Raw genomic sequence first — 17,261 nt, 5'->3', positions numbered from 1 at the left:
GTTACTTTGGTTAAGATTTTAAAACAATGAGGAAGTCTGGTGCAAGAGGTCGTCGTGGGCGTTCATTGTCAGCTGGTAATGATGGTAGTGGTAGTGGAGCATCAGGTGGTCGTGGGGATAAAAATATTCCACCTAAGTCTGGAGCTGTGGAGCCAGTTTCGTCGTCAGGCTACACAAGGCCTCGAACGCTCTCTTTTCTGGGAGTAGGAAAACTGCTTTTAAAGGCGGAGCAGCAACAGCAAGTTTTGGCTTACATTGCAGACTCAGCCTCTAGCTCTTTTGCCTCCTCTTCCGAAACTGGTAAATGTAAAAGCAGCGCGTCGCTTGTGGATGTTCACGGTCAGGGACAAGTCGCTTCCTTGTCCTCCTCAGCAAAAACTACAACAAGAGAGAAGGATGCAGCAGGCGACACAACGGGTCACTCCATGGAGCTCTTTACACATACCGTCCCTGGCTTAGAAAGTGAAACATTTAACAGGCCATGCCCATTACAAGTAGATTCTGACATGGATTGCACTGATGCACAGCCACAGCCAGAGTACTATGCTGCTCCTTTGACTCAGACCACCACATTGCCCTCTCAGGGTACAGATCCACAATCAGACCCTGATGAGACTATGTTGCCCTGCCACGAACGCTATACCACCGACCGACACAGTGACACAGACGAAGTTGCACACGAGCTCAAAGAGGAGGTAATAGATGACCCAGTTATTGACCCCGATTGGCAGCCATTGGGGGAACAGGGTGCAGGCGGCAGTAGTTCAGAAGCGGAGGTGGAGGAGGGGCCGCAGCAGGCATCAACATCGCAACAGGTTCCATCTGCCGGGCCCGTATCTGGCCCAAAACGCGTGTCAAAGCCAAAACCTGTTGGAGGACAGCGTGGCCATCCGGTTAAAGCTCAGTCTGCAATCCCTGAAAAGGGATCCGATGCTAGGAAGAGTGCAGTCTGGCATTTTTTTAAACAACATCCAACTGATCAGCGCAAAGTCATCTGTTAAAAATGTTCAACTAGCTTAAGCAGAGGTCAGAATCTGAAAAGTCTAAATACTAGTTGCATGCATAGACACTTAACCACCATGCATTTTCAAGCCTGGACTAACTACCAAACGTCTCTTAAGGTTGTAGCACCCTCGGCCAATGAAGCTAGTCAGCAACGCAACATCCCTTCCGTCACTGTAAGGCCACCATTTTCCGCACCACCGGCAGTATCTGTGCAGGTTTCTTTGCCAGCCAAAAGCAGTCAGGGTCAGGGAATCACCAGTTTTGTAGGAGGAAATATTGCATCTAGGGCACCGGCGGAAACAATACCGTCTCCAACCGTCTCTCAGTCTGCCATGTACACCGGCACACCCGAAAGTTCCACGATCTCCAGCTCTCCAGTCCAGCTCACCCTACATGAGACTCTGGTTAGAAAAAGGAAGTACTTATCCTCGCATCCGCGTACACAGGGTTTTAACGCCCACATAGCTAGACTAATCTCGTTAGAGATGATGCCCTACCGGTTAGTTGAAAGCGAAGCTTTCAAAGCCCTGATGGAGTACGCTGAACCACGATACGAGCTACCCAGTCGACACTTTTTTTCCAGAAAAGCCATCCCAGCCCTGCACCAGCATGTTAAACAGCGCATCGTCCATGCACTCAGGCAATCTGTGAGTACAAAGGTGCACCTGACTACAGATGCATGGACCAGTAGGCATGGCCAGGGACGTTATGTGTCCATCACGGCACACTGGGTGAATGTGGTGGATGCAGGGTCCACAGGCGACATAAATTTAGGGACAGTTGTGCCTAGCCCATGGTCTAGGAAACAGTTGGCTGTAGGCGTTCGCACCCCCTCCTCCTCCTCCTCCTCGTCCTCCTGCAGAAGCTACAGCTCTTCCACAGAACGCAGTCGGCCAACCACTCCATCGGCAGATGACACTGTTGCACACCAGTTGTCCCATTATGGGCCAGCTACTGGCAAGCGTCAGCAGGCTGTATTGGCTATGAAGTCTTTGGGTGACAACAGACACACCGCGGAAGTTCTGTCCGAGTTCTTGCAACAAGAAACGCAGTCGTGGCTGGGCACAGTAGATCTTGAGGCAGGCAAGGTAGTGAGTGATAACGGAAGGAATTTCATGGCTGCCATCTCCCTTTCCCAACTGAAACACATTCCTTGCCTGGCTCACACCTTAAACCTGGTGGTGCAGTGCTTATTGAAAACTTATCCTGGGTTCTCCGACCTGCTCCTCAAAGTGCGTGCACTTTGCTCACATATCCGACGTTCGCCTGTACACGCCAGCCGTATGCAGACCTATCAGCGGTCTTTGAACCTTCCCCAGCATCGCCTAATCATAGACGTTGCAACAAGGTGGAACTCAACACTGCACATGCTTCAGAGACTGTGCGAACAGAGGCGTGCTGTTATTTATTTGTGGGAGGATACACGGGCAGGCAGTAGGATGGCAGACATGGAGTTGTCAGGTGTGCAGTGGTCTAAGATACAAGACATGTGTCAAGTCCTTCAGTGTTTTGAGGAATGCACACAGCTGGTTTGTGCAGACAACGCCGTAATAAGCATGAGCATCCCCCTAATGCGTCTGCTGATGCAAAGTTTGACGCACATAAAGGAGCAGGCGTCTGCACCAGAGGAAGAGGAAAGCCTTGATGACAGTCAGCCATTGTCTGGTCAGGGCAGTGTACAGGACGAGGTAGCGGGCGAAGAGGAGGTGGAGGACGAGGAGGATGATGGGGATGAGTATATTTTTAATGCGGAACCTTTCCCGGGGGCACTGGAAATTGGTTGCGTGTCACGGCCGGGTTCTGGTTTTTTGAGGGACACAAGTGACGTAGATTTGCCTGCAACTGCCCCTCAACCAATCACAACTGGAGATTTGACAACTGGAACTTTGGCCCACATGGCGGATTATGCCTTACGTATCCTAAAAAGGGACACACGCATTACGAAAATGATGAACGATGACGATTACTGGTTGGCCTGCCTCCTTGATCCACGCTATAAAGGCAAATTGCAAAATATTATGCCACATGAGAACTTGGAACTAATATTAGCAACCAAACAATCAACTCTTGTTGACTGTTTGCTTCAGGCATTCCCAGCACACAGCGCACGTGATCGTTCTCACACGAGCTCCAGGGGGCAGCAGACTAGGAGTGTTAGGGGTGCACACATCAGAAGTGGCGTTGGACAGAGGGGTTTTCTGACCAGGTTGTGGAGTGATTTTGCTATGACCGCAGACAGGACAGGTACTGCTGCATCAATTGAAAGTGACAGGAGACAACATTTGTCCAGTATGGTTACTAACTATTTTTCATCCCTTATCGATGTTCTCCCTCAACCGTCATTCCCATTTGATTACTGGGCCTCCAAATTAGACACCTGGCCAGAATTGGCAGAATATGCATTGCAGGAGCTTGCTTGCCCGGCAGCAAGTGTCCTATCAGAAAGAGTATTCAGTGCTGCAGGTTCAATATTAACCGAAAAAAGGACTCGTCTGGCTACCCAAAATGTTGACGATCTAACATTCATTAAAATGAACCACAACTGGATTTCGAAATCTTTTGCCCCACCTTGCCCGGCCGACACCTAGCTTTCCTATGAAAAGCTCTTGCCTGTGAATTACTTTTCTAATGTCTAATTTGCTGCAGCTGATTGTACAGCATACGACATGTTTACACCTCCCTAAATGGCAAAACTCCCCACACGGGGCCGTGGTATCGCGACTTGGCGCAAGCACCCGTGAGACTGCTGTTTGTCTGAAGAGGTGGGTGTGCTCGCTTTTGGTTGACGGCATTGCTACTGGGTCCCTCATAGTACAATGTAGTGTCTCTGGCGGTGGTGGTGCGCACCCAACGTCAGACACACCGTTGTAACATGAGGGGCCCTGGGGCGGTCCCGCCGGCCTCAAGAGAGTTCCCCCTCCCCCAGCTCAAAATTTGCTGTACCACGTGCAAAATTATGTCGCACAGCTCCACCAATCTTTAGTCTATTCGCTGACATGATTCAATGTCTGGCACTGACAATACAAATTTGTAGACATCTATGATGCAACTTAAAGTAGTCTGTGTCTGTGTCCTATATTGGCACCATTAAATAGTTACTGCCAAATTACTATGTCAGAAACTCAGCAGATGAGCCCACCCCTGTACCTAAGTATGCCACCTTTTTTTTTGTTTTGGTTGTTTTGCGAGACATTAACATCTATTTATATTTTGGGAGTACTGGGACAGACACTCCTTGCAATACTCCTCCACTGACCACCAAGCTGCCTGCCCGTGTATCCATGTAACCGATGTAAAACAGCCATGAGCCTATTGTTTGTTATTTTAGGCCTTTGATAGCCTGTCTGCGGTCCCTACTTTAAATACTCCTCCACTCATCACCAGCTGCCTGCCCGTGTATCCATGTAACCGCTGTAAAACTGCCATGAGCCTATTGTTTGTTATTTTAGGCCTTTGATAGCCTGTCTACGGTCCCTACTTTAAATACTCCTCCACTGACCACCAAGCTGCCTGCCCGTGTATCCATGTAACCACTGTAAAACTGCCATGAGCCTATTGTTTGTTATTTTAGGCCTTTGATAGCCTGTCTACGGTCCCTACTTTAAATACTCCTCCACTGACCACCAAGTTGCCTGCCCGTGTATCCATGTAACCGCTGTAAAACTGCCATGAGCCTATTGTTTGTTATTTTAGGCCTTTGATAGCCTGTCTACGGTCCCTACTTTAAATACTCCTCCACTGACCACCAAGTTGCCTGCCCGTGTATCCATGTAACCGCTGTAAAACTGCCATGAGCCTATTGTTTGTTATTTTAGGCCTTTGATAGCCTGTCTGCGGTCCCTACTTTAAATACTCCTCCACTGACCACCAAGCTGCCTGCCCGTGTATCCATGCAACCGCTGTAAAACTGCCATGAGCCTATTGTTTGTTATTTTAGGCCTTTGATAGCCTGTCTACGGTCCCTACTTTAAATACTCCTCCACTGACCACCAAGTTGCCTGCCCGTGTATCCATGTAACCGCTGTAAAACTGCCATGAGCCTATTGTTTGTTATTTTAGGCCTTTGATAGCCTGTCTACGGTCCCTACTTTAAATACTCCTCCACTGACCACCAAGTTGCCTGCCCGTGTATCCATGTAACCGCTGTAAAACTGCCATGAGCCTATTGTTTGTTATTTTAGGCCTTTGATACCCTGTCTGCGGTCCCTACTTTAAATACTCCTCCACTGACCACCAAGCTGCCTGCCCGTGTATCCATGTAACCGCTGTAAAACTGCCATGAGCCTATTGTTTGTTATTTTAGGCCTTTGATAGCCTGTCTGCGGTCCCTACTTTAAATACTCCTCCACTGACCACCAAGCTGCCTGCCCGTGTATCCATGTAACCGCTGTAAAACTGCCATGAGCCTATTGTTTGTTATTTTAGGCCTTTGATAGCCTGTCTACGGTACCTACTTTCAATACTCCTCCACTGACCACCAAGCTGCCTGCCGTGTATCCATGTAACCGCTGTAAAACTGCCATGAGCCTATTGTTTGTTATTTTAGGCCTTCGAAGCCTGTCTGCGGTCCCTCCTTCCACTAGGCCTCCACTGACCAGACCACTGCTGCCCGTGTACCCCTGGAACCAATTATAAAGTGCCTACAGCAAGCCCATTTTATTATGTTAGGCCTTCGAAGCCTGTCTGCGGTCCCTCCTTCCACTAGGCCTTCACTGACCAGACCACTGCTGCCCGTGTACCCCTGGAACCAATTTTAAAGTGCCTACAGCCAGCCCATTTTATTGTGTTAGGCCTTCGAAGCCTGTCTGCGGTCCCTCCTTCCACTAGGCCTCCACTGACCAGACCACTGCTGCCCGTGTACCCCTGGAACCGATTTTAAAGTGCCTACAGCCAGCCCATTTTATTGTGTTAGGCCTTCGAAGCCTGTCTGCGGTCCCTCCTTCCACTAGGCCTCCACTGACCAGACCACTGCTGCCCGTGTACCCCTGGAACCAATTTTAAAGTGCCTACAGCCAGCCCATTTTATTGTGTTAGGCCTTCGAAGCCTGTCTGCGGTCCCTCCTTCCACTAGGCCTCCACTGACCAGACCACTGCTGCCCGTGTACCCCTGGAACCAATTTTAAAGTGCCTACAGCCAGCCCATTTTATTGTGTTAGGCCTTCGAAGCCTGTCTGCGGTCCCTCCTTCCACTAGGCCTCCACTGACCAGACCACTGCTGCCCGTGTACCCCTGGAACCAATTATAAAGTGCCTACAGCCAGCCCATTTTATTGTGTTAGGCCTTCGAAGCCTGTCTGCGGTCCCTCCTTCCACTAGGCCTCCACTGACCAGACCACTGCTGCCCGTGTACCCCTGGAACCAATTTTAACGTGCCTACAGCCAGCCCATTTTATTGTGTTAGGCCTTTGAAGCCTGTCTGCGGTCCCTCCTTCCACTAGGCTTCCACTGACCAGACCACTGCTGCCCGTGTACCCCTGGAACCAATTATAAAGTGCCTACAGCCAGCCCATTTTATTGTGTTAGGCCTTCGAAGCCTGTCTGCGGTCCCTCCTTCCACTAGGCCTCCACTGACCAGACCACTGCTGCCCGTGTACCCCTGGAACCGATTTTAAAGTGCCTACAGCCAGCCCATTTTATTGTGTTAGGCCTTCGAAGCCTGTCTGCGGTCCCTCCTTCCACTAGGCCTTCACTGACCAGACCACTGCTGCCCGTGTACCCCTGGAACCAATTTTAAAGTGCCTACAGCCAGCCCATTTTATTGTGTTAGGCCTTCGAAGCCTGTCTGCGGTCCTTCCTTCCACTAGGCCTCCAATGACCAGACCACTGCTGCCCGTGTACCCCTGGAACCAATTTTAAAGTGCCTACAGCCAGCCCATTTTATTGTGTTAGGCCTTCGAAGCCTGTCTGCGGTCCCTCCTTCCACTAGGCCTCCACTGACCAGACCACTGCTGCCCGTGTACCCCTGGAACCAATTTTAAAGTGCCTACAGCCAGCCCATTTTATTGTGTTAGGCCTTCGAAGCCTGTCTGCGGTCCCTCCTTCCACTAGGCCTCCACTGACCAGACCACTGCTGCCCGTGTACCCCTGGAACCAATTATAAAGTGCCTACAGCCAGCCCATTTTATTGTGTTAGGCCTTCGAAGCCTGTCTGCGGTCCCTCCTTCCACTAGGCCTCCACTGACCAGACCACTGCTGCCCGTGTACCCCTGGAACCAATTTTAACGTGCCTACAGCCAGCCCATTTTATTGTGTTAGGCCTTCGAAGCCTGTCTGCGGTCCCTCCTTCCACTAGGCCTCCACTGACCAGACCACTGCTGCCCGTGTACCCCTGGAACCAATTATAAAGTGCCTACAGCCAGCCCATTTTATTATGTTAGGCCTTTGAAGCCTGTCTGCGGTCCCTCCTTCCACTAGGCCTTCACTGACCAGACCACTGCTGCCCGTGTACCCCTGGAACCAATTTTAAAGTGCCTACAGCCAGCCCATTTTATTGTGTTAGGCCTTCGAAGCTTGTCTGCGGTCCCTCCTTCCACTAGGCCTCCACTGACCAGACCACTTCTGCCCGTGTACCCCTGGAACCAATTTTAAAGTGCCTACAGCCAGCCCATTTTATTGTGTTAGGCCTTCGAAGCCTGTCTGCGGTCCCTCCTTCCACTAGGCCTCCACTGACCAGACCACTGCTGCCCGTGTACCCCTGGAACCGATTTTAAAGTGCCTACAGCCAGCCCATTTTATTGTGTTAGGCCTTCGAAGCCTGTCTGCGGTCCCTCCTTCCACTAGGCCTCCACTGACCAGACCACTGCTGCCCGTGTACCCCTGGAACCGATTTTAAAGTGCCTACAGCCAGCCCATTTTATTGTGTTAGGCCTTCGAAGCCTGTCTGCGGTCCCTCCTTCCACTAGGCCTCCACTGACCAGACCACTGCTGCCCGTGTACCCCTGGAACCAATTATAAAGTGCCTACAGCCAGCCCATTTTATTATGTTAGGCCTTCGAAGCCTGTCTGCGGTCCCTCCTTCCACTAGGCCTTCACTGACCAGACCACTGCTGCCCGTGTACCCCTGGAACCAATTTTAAAGTGCCTACAGCCAGCCCATTTTATTGTGTTAGGCATTCGAAGCCTGTCTGCGGTCCCTCCTTCCACTAGGCCTCCACTGACCAGACCACTGCTGCCCGTGTACCCCTGGAACCAATTTTAAAGTGCCTACAGCCAGCCCATTTTATTGTGTTAGGCCTTCGAAGCCTGTCTGCGGTCCCTCCTTCCACTAGGCCTCCACTGACCAGACCACTGCTGCCCGTGTACCCCTGGAACCGATTTTAAAGTGCCTACAGCCAGCCCATTTTATTGTGTTAGGCCTTCGAAGCCTGTCTGCGGTCCCTCCTTCCACTAGGCCTCCACTGACCAGACCACTGCTGCCCGTGTACCCCTGGAACCAATTTTAAAGTGCCTACAGCCAGCCCATTTTATTGTGTTAGGCCTTCGAAGCCTGTCTGCGGTCCCTTCTTCCACTAGGCCTACACTGACAAAGGTACACCTGACAACAGACACATGGACCTGTAGGCATGGCCACGGAAGGTTACGTGTCCTTTGTGGCTCAATGGGTTAATGTATTGGATGCATGGTCCACACAGGGGACAGCCTGCTAAGTCTGTCTGCAGTCCCTAATTCAAGTTGTCCTCAACTGAATAAAGCTGAGCTTCTACCTTCCGGCACTGATTAACTGCTGTTTTTAAACACATTGGTGGTTCCGGCCTACTAACGGTGTCTGCCCCTGCCTGGTGTTGTCCTCAACTGAATACAGCTGAGCTTCAACCTTCTGCCTCTCATTAACTGCTGTTTTTTTTTTTTTTTTTTAAATGGTGTTTAGGGCCTACTAACGGTGTCTGCCCCTCCCTGGTGTTGCCCTCAACTGAATAAAGCTGAGCTTCAACCTTCTGGCTCTCATTAAGTGTTTTTTAAAAAACAAAATGGTGGTTACGGCCTACTAACGGTGTCTGCCCCTCCCTGGTGTTGCCCTCAACTGAATAAAGCTGAGCTTCAACCTTCTGGCTCTCATTAAGTGTTTTTTAAAAAACAAAATGGTGGTTAGGGCCTACTAACGGTGTCTGCCCCTCCCTGGTGTTGCCCTCAACTGAATAAAGCTGAGCTTCAACCTTCTGGCTCTCATTAAGTGTTTTTTAAAAAACAAAATGGTGGTTACGGCCTACTAACGGTGTCTGCCCCTCCCTGGTGTTGCCCTCAACTGAATAAAGCTGAGCTTCAACCTTCTGGCTCTCATTAAGTGTTTTTTAAAAAACAAAATGGTGGTTATGGCCTACTAACGGTGTCTGCCCCTCCCTGGTGTTGCCCTCAACTGAATAAAGCTGAGCTTCAACCTTCTGGCTCTCATTAAGTGTTTTTTAAAAAACAAAATGGTGGTTAGGGCCTACTAACGGTGTCTGCCCCTCTCTGGTGTTGCCCTCAACTGAATAAAGCTGGGCTTCAACCTTCTGGCTTTCGGCCTATAGTATCAGATATTAAACTGCATTTGGCCTTCAACTTTGGTTACGGCCTACTAACGGTGTCTGCCCCTCCCTGGTGTTGTCCTCAACTGAACAAAGCTGAGCTTCCACATTCTGGATTTCGGCCTATACTATCAGATATTAAACTGCATTTGGCCTACTAGTGTGGTTAGGCCCTTGAAACAGTGTCTGCTGCTCTTGGGTTTGCTACTCCACTGAACAAAGCAATGCCGCCTGTTTAGTCCTGTTACCAATTTTGATCTGCATTTAGCCTACTTTATTCTTTGGCCCTATATCTGTTTCCTCCTCATCCTGCCCATTGCCCAGCCACTGCTAGATGAGTCTGCTGGTACATTGACCTAGACCACTACATTCCTCTTGTACTCTACACAGCCAGAATCTGACCCTGCTGAAAGTAAGGTTCCCCTTCCCGCATATTATACCACCTTACACAGGGACAAAGAGGAAGGTGCAGATGAAAGTGCAGGTTCCTTCATCAGGTGGGGGGGCATACTCGTTGGCGACGTCACTGGCACAGGGCCACTCAGAGTACGCAAAAGTGTCGCTGCTGGTGGGAGGCGCCCCCGCCATGCAAACACACCGCCGTACTTTGAGGGGCCCTGTGCCAGTGCCAATGCGAACGAGTAGGCCCCCCCTGCTTGCTCAGGATCACAGCACTTGCAACGTTGAAATACTTACCTCTCCCTGCTCCACCGCCATGACGTAGTCCACGTTTCCTGGGCCCACTAAAACCTTGAACCAGCCCTACCCCCCACAACTTTTGCCAAATGACCCCCAATTTCCAGTGCCCAACTATTATTATAAAGTTAATTAAGATTGACAAGCTTCAGAAAACAAGAATGGATGTTTTTGGCAGTAAAATGGGCACTGTAGGTGTTTTCCTGGCCTCCACTCACTGCCGGCTATGCTTCCCCATTGACTTGCATTGGGTTTCGTGTTTCGGTTGTAGAGATTAGACTGAAAGAATCCATTATGTCTTTCTGCTGAGACGTCTGGCTTATCAGCAAGAAAGTAGAGCAAAGTTGACATTTCCTTTTATGGACGCATTCCTTTCCTGTATTGTAACCTTTACCTACATACAAGAAGCCGTGCCTTATCTCTTGTATAGACTGTTATTGTAAAAGGATGTGTAATATGAGCGCTTGTACGCATGTCTGTAAATGTATGTTTTTTTCTATATAAAGGAGGGGTAAAGTCCAGTGAGTTAGAGACGCGCTCCTGAGCTTCCCCTGTATATGATCACACAATACTTTGTTTGCGTGTCATTTACCTGGAAGCTTACCTCCAGTAAGCCAGGGACTGAGAAGGACTTAACATTTCTTTGGCGCATCGAACAGGGACCTGAGATAAGAGTATTTGCTCGAGATTTACCTGCGGATACGGACAACGGAGATCTGGGATAATGGACGGCAAATGAACTGAAAAACCTGGCCAGGTAAGAGACATTATTAGTTCTCTTTTATCTGCCCTGTATTATCCGAAAGATCTCTATGAGCCGTGTCACGCTGGGTTAGTCTAGTAGTGAGTAGATACCTATAAAACTCGGGTTACCATATTGTATAGACTTATGAGTCCTGTCCCTGGCAGTGTGTGAACAGTGTGAAGGTTGTGGTATGTTGTGAAAGAAGAGCAAAAGTGCATAGAAAAATAAGCCGAAATAGTTGGGGTATAAGCCTTATACACGGAAGTCAGCCTAACTGGGTCATGTGGTTGCGTTCTTCTTCTCCGCCCATGCTTGACTCTCAATTAAGTGCTTAACCTCCTTCATTTCTGGATAAGGTGTGATAGAATGAGCCCAGGACGCGGGTTTTCATGAGCCTGGGACAAGTATGCTAACTGACACAGAAAGTTTTGTGATCTGTATGGTGTTGCTGGGTCTGTTTGTGTGCATAATAGCACTTAAGTACGTCCTGCATATTAGAAGAAACGGAGCAGACAAGCCCTTCAATATTTTAGCTCCCTAGGAGAGAAGGCAACGAGACATCACCATAGAGTAAGTGATTGTCCAAACGTCACCTAGGGTAGTCATAGCTAATATTGAAAAGAAAAATGGGAAATAAACAGACCAAAACCGTCTTAGGACAAGTAGAAGCAGCAGATATCATACAGGAAAGATGTGGAAAGACAGTCAGAAGGCAGATTAGAAGGGTAAGAGAAAAATTGGGAATTTCAGAAGCACTTATGTTCAGTACAGAATGGGAAAGACTGAGTAAAGAACGAGGTGGAATTATCAGGGATAATGGGTGGGAAGAAATCATACACTGTATGATAAAGGTCTCAAAAACGGCTAAAGAGGAGAATTGGAAGTATGATCCAGACACTTCCAAATGGAGTATGGGTACGGGAAAATGTTGTGCTACGATTCATTCAGTTCCTCCTCCTTATCTAGATCCGAGTGTTCAACCATTTGTACCTTCAGGAGGTACAGAGGGAGGGAAACCCATACCAAATTTATATCCTGGGTTAAGCGGGGTGGAAGGATGGGTATGCCAAAATTGTGGCCAGCAGAATCCGGATTGGAGAACTGAGTGTTCCGCCTGTGGGGCCCCTAAAGGCCATCAGTTATTAGCGCCTGTTAGGATAATAACAAAGGGAGTGAGAGAAGCTGATCCCGAGAATCCTAATCAAAGAATTACTAGGCAAATTGAAACACAACAGTATTTTCCATGGACACCAGCTGAGGGTATGTCTCTTCTTATGAATGCACCAGATCCAACTCGATACCCAAATAGATTTGCTAGTTATATAGAGCAAATAATTCGCACACATAATGGTTCATGGATGGATGGAATGGAATTATGTAGGCTAAAAATGCCATCGGGAATGTTTCAGGAGCTGATTGTAGCAACACAGGCTCAAAGACCAGCAGGAGAAAATGTAAGAGCACCTTTTGTGATAGAGTCAGGAAACCGGTTTGTAGAGGCTCTAAATCAGTTCATGCAAGGAAAACAGAGGGAGAGAGGATCCACAGGCATAGTTATGCAGAAAGCAGGTCAATCCATAGATGAGTATTCCCGGGAGCTGGAAGATAGCTTTAGGGATGAGGGATTAAATATTGCTGATCCAGGAGTCCTCCGGCTCTATACTAAACAATTGATTGAGGGACTTGAACCAGGCATTAAGGAAAGATTCAAGTCAGCTACGCCAGATTGGAGAACTCTAGAACAACCACAGATAGTGAAACAAAGATGTATGGGCATTGCTATGGATTTAAGAGAAAAGAAAAAACCTGTCAGAATAGCGCAAGCAAACACAACAGGTGGAAGGGCAAGACATAATTTTCCCTGTCATTACTGCAAGAAACCACGACATTTCCAGAGAGAATGTAGAAAGAAGCAGGCAGACATAAAATCAGGAAAATTTGTACCAAAGAATAAGCCCTCAGACATCCAACAGACATCCATAGTGGATGGTCCCATATCAGACTCAGATTGACTTAATGTGTTACAAACTTCCCTACCAGCTAGAAGACCTATAATACAGGTGAATGTGGGGGGAAGAGAGATTCCATTTTTGATAGATACAGGTGCAACTTCCTCAATTTTGAATCAAGATTTTCTTCCAAACCCAGAAGATATTTCACAGCAAACAACTTTTGCTGAGGGTTATGATGGGGTAATTCGAACACTGCAAATAAATAAACAAAAATCACTGGCGCTCACCACTTATGTCCACCGAACAAATCGAAATGGACCAAGGAAACTCCCAGCTGCTGGTATCCACAGAAATGGCGCCCCTTCTGTAAGATAACTAAAACATATAACAACTGATACCGCGCTTGGGAACAGATTAGGAGGGAGAGGGGGGGGGGGGGAAAAAAAGGGAACTACCCCTAAATGTGAAAATGTAGCCAGACTAAGAAAATGTACAACAAAAAACGAAACTATCCACTGTAATTTGTCACAAGTCGAATAGATAACTACTCATAATGTCAAACTGCTTGCTTACTCACAAAAAATACATATGCACCGGTATGTATCCACACTCCCACAGGAGTAACCACAAGTGTCCGCACACTAATAGGTTAATGACCACAATGACTACAAGCGATAATGGTTCTTACCATATGGAGGTGTAGTTGTGGGATGATGGCTGTATTATCAGGCTTTCACCTCGCTGTTCGTATTGAATACCGAAAATGGTGTGCGGCGCCTCACCGCTGCACGCGGTAGGTGTATAGGTAGGATACCCTGTGGGTGGCACCTTGAGAGTAGGTGCACGGCTGTTCGTGCCGCCTGGATAGATGCCAGGTGCAATTGTTCAGTGCAGAGCCAGGGAACGTCCCGGCCGAAGACGTCCCTGGTTGTACTGAAAGAAAATGGCCGCCGCTGACAAGCAGCGTGTGACGTCACTGACCAACGGAGCCTCACTAGGACCAAAAAAGCTGACCGACGCGTTTCGAAGGGAAAACGCCCTTCTTCATCAGGGTTACAGTGTAACCCTGATGAAGAAGGGCGTTTTCCCTTCGAAACGCGTCGGTCAGCTTTTTTGGTCCTAGTGAGGCTCCGTTGGTCAGTGACGTCACACGCTGCTTGTCAGCGGCGGCCATTTTCTTTCAGTACAACCAGGGACGTCTTCGGCCGGGACGTTCCCTGGCTCTGCACTGAACAATTGCACCTGGCATCTATCCAGGCGGCACGAACAGCCGTGCACCTACTCTCAAGGTGCCACCCACAGGGTATCCTACCTATACACCTACCGCGTGCAGCGGTGAGGCGCCGCACACCATTTTCGGTATTCAATACGAACAGCGAGGTGAAAGCCTGATAATACAGCCATCATCCCACAACTACACCTCCATATGGTAAGAACCATTATCGCTTGTAGTCATTGTGGTCATTAACCTATTAGTGTGCGGACACTTGTGGTTACTCCTGTGGGAGTGTGGATACATACCGGTGCATATGTATTTTTTGTGAGTAAGCAAGCAGTTTGACATTATGAGTAGTTATCTATTCGACTTGTGACAAATTACAGTGGATAGTTTCGTTTTTTGTTGTACATTTTCTTAGTCTGGCTACATTTTCACATTTAGGGGTAGTTCCCTTTTTTCCCCCCCCCCCCCCTCTCCCTCCTAATCTGTTCCCAAGCGCGGTATCAGTTGTTATATGTTTTAATTCGAACACTGCCATATACTGTGCCCCTAGAGGTCTCATTAGGACCTAAATGTTTTGCATCCAGATTTTTGTATGCCAGAGGTGCCCCAACATGTCTGTTGGGAACTGATGTCCTAAAGAAATTAGAAGCTAACATCAATTTTAGGGAAGATGGCACAGTTATGCTGACTATCCCTGATGATGCAGAAACATTAGAACAATATGTTAGAATTCAGGCTTTTGAGGATTATACTGAAGAAAAAGAGTACACCACAGATCTAGACCTCTCAACGGTCCCAGAAACACTGTGGGCACAGGGTGACACTGATGTGGGATTATTGCATATTTCTCCTGTAAAATTATCTGTGCAACCAGGAACTGTTCTCCCACAGCTCAGACAATACCCTGTGAGTGCCCAGCAGGAATTAGCAATTACAAAACAGATAGAGGAATACAGAGAGAAAGGAGTTTTGGTAGAGATACAATCACCTGCTAACACTCCTCTGTATCCAGTCAAGAAGAGAACTCTTGATAAGGGTTCTATGCCCAAATATCGTATGGTACATGATCTAAGAGAAATAAACAAAGTTCTAGATCCAATCACCCCAGTTGTACCCAATCCTCATACGTTACTATCACAGATACCAGCCAGTTCTCAAGTGTTTACTGTAATAGATCTTTCAAATGCATTTTTCTCGGTTCCTTTACACCAAGATAGTTGGCATTTGTTTGCATTTACATTTAAGGGCAAACAGTTGGCGTGGACACGCCTTCCACAGGGAATGATACACTCCCCTACTCTATATTCAAATGCCCTACAAACAGTTCTTCAAAGGTTTGAACCTGAATCACAGGTAGTAATTTTGCAGTATGTGGATGACCTACTACTTTGCTGCCCAGATCTAGAAACTGCAGAAAGGTCCACTGTGAGTTTACTATGTTTTCTAGAAAAAGAAGGGTGTAAAGTGAATAGACAAAAGCTACAAGTTTGTCAGATCAAAGTGGTCTTTCTAGGTCATTGCATTTCTCAAGGTAAAAAGCATCTTACACCTCAAAGAACTGAAGCAATAAGACAGATGAATGAGCCTAGAAATCATAAACAGCTACGAGCATTTTTAGGAATAGTGTCTCATTGTAGACAATGGATTATACATGCCAGTCAACTAATGCAACCACTGTATGACTGTGTAAAAAGTGAACCTTATTTGTTGACAAAAGAAGGTCAGATTTCGTTCCAACAATTAAAAGATGCCCTTGTTTCAGCTCCAGCGTTAGGGCTACCAGACTACACCAAACCATTTCAGCTTATGGCTGCAGAAGTTGATTCCCATGCTACAGGAGTTCTTACCCAGAAGCATGCAGGGAAACAAAGACCAATTGCATATCTTTCAGCAAGGTTAGATCCAGTCGCTAGGGCAGCGCCAACCTGTTTACGTGTAGTTGTTGCTGTCTCGCTATTGTTGGACAAAGCATCAGAAATTGTCCTAGAGCATCCACTCACAGTTCAAACTACACATGATGTTTATGGGATATTAAACCAGGTCCAACCAAAACACATTTCCATGGCCAGACATTTGCGGCTACAGTGTTCTTTGCTGCTCCCCTCTACTATCACATTTGCAAGGCTTCAGACTCTCAATTTAGCTACACTGCTACCTCTCGAGTCTGAAGGGGGGAATAAGGACACTGATCCACACGCAAATTTTTTCCCTACAGACACACATGATTGTACAGAGCTCATTTTACAAGAGACGGTAGGCTTACCCAATGTATCCGAAACACCACTTCAAAATCCAGATTTAGAGCTGTTTATAGACGGTAGTAGGTTTGCAGATGACACAGGTAACTTCCATACAGGGTATGCAGTTGTGTCAGAATCTGAAACTCTCAAAGCAGAACCTCTTCCACCGAAACAGTCTGCACAAGAAGCAGAACTAACAGCATTGATTGAAGCGCTAAAAATAGCTGAGAATCAGACAGCTAATATATACACTGATTCTAGGTATGCACATGGTATTGTGTTTGACTTTGGAGTAATCTGGAGAGCTAGAGGTTACATGACAGCGTCAGGCCAACCTGTAAAACATGCTTCTCTGATCAAACAGATCTTAGAGGCTGCACAAGAAACAAAAGAAGTAGCAGTAATTAAGGTAGCTGCACATGTGAGACTCGACACTAGGGAATCTAGGGGAAATGATAGGGCTGATAAAGCAGCCAAGGCAGCAGCGGTCAAACCCTTACAGCAGGTTCATACTGTAAACCCCACAGAAAATACTGAAGATAGACTGAGACAAGCACAGGAAGATGCAGGAGAAGAGGAGAGGGACAGGTGGAAAAAGGAAGGGGCAGAAGAACAAGCAGGAATTTGGAAGAAAGATGGACTAATATGTCTACCTAGAGCCTGGTACCCGATTGTAGTTGGTGGACTACACCACCCTACTCATGTGTCTGCAAATGCAATGACACTACTGGCAAAGCAAGTCTGGTTGGCTCCAGGTTTTGGCAACTACGCAAGAGACTATTGTGCTGCATGCGTTATATGCCTGGCACATAATCCCGGACAGACGACAAAGACCCCTATGAAGCACCACGTCCGACCTCTCTATCCGTTTCAGCGATTACAAATAGACTTTATCCAG

Source organism: Ranitomeya variabilis, chromosome 1 (genome assembly GCF_051348905.1).
Source record: "Ranitomeya variabilis isolate aRanVar5 chromosome 1, aRanVar5.hap1, whole genome shotgun sequence".
NCBI classification, from domain to species: domain Eukaryota; kingdom Metazoa; phylum Chordata; class Amphibia; order Anura; family Dendrobatidae; genus Ranitomeya; species Ranitomeya variabilis.
This window is presented reverse-complemented; position numbering follows the sequence as displayed.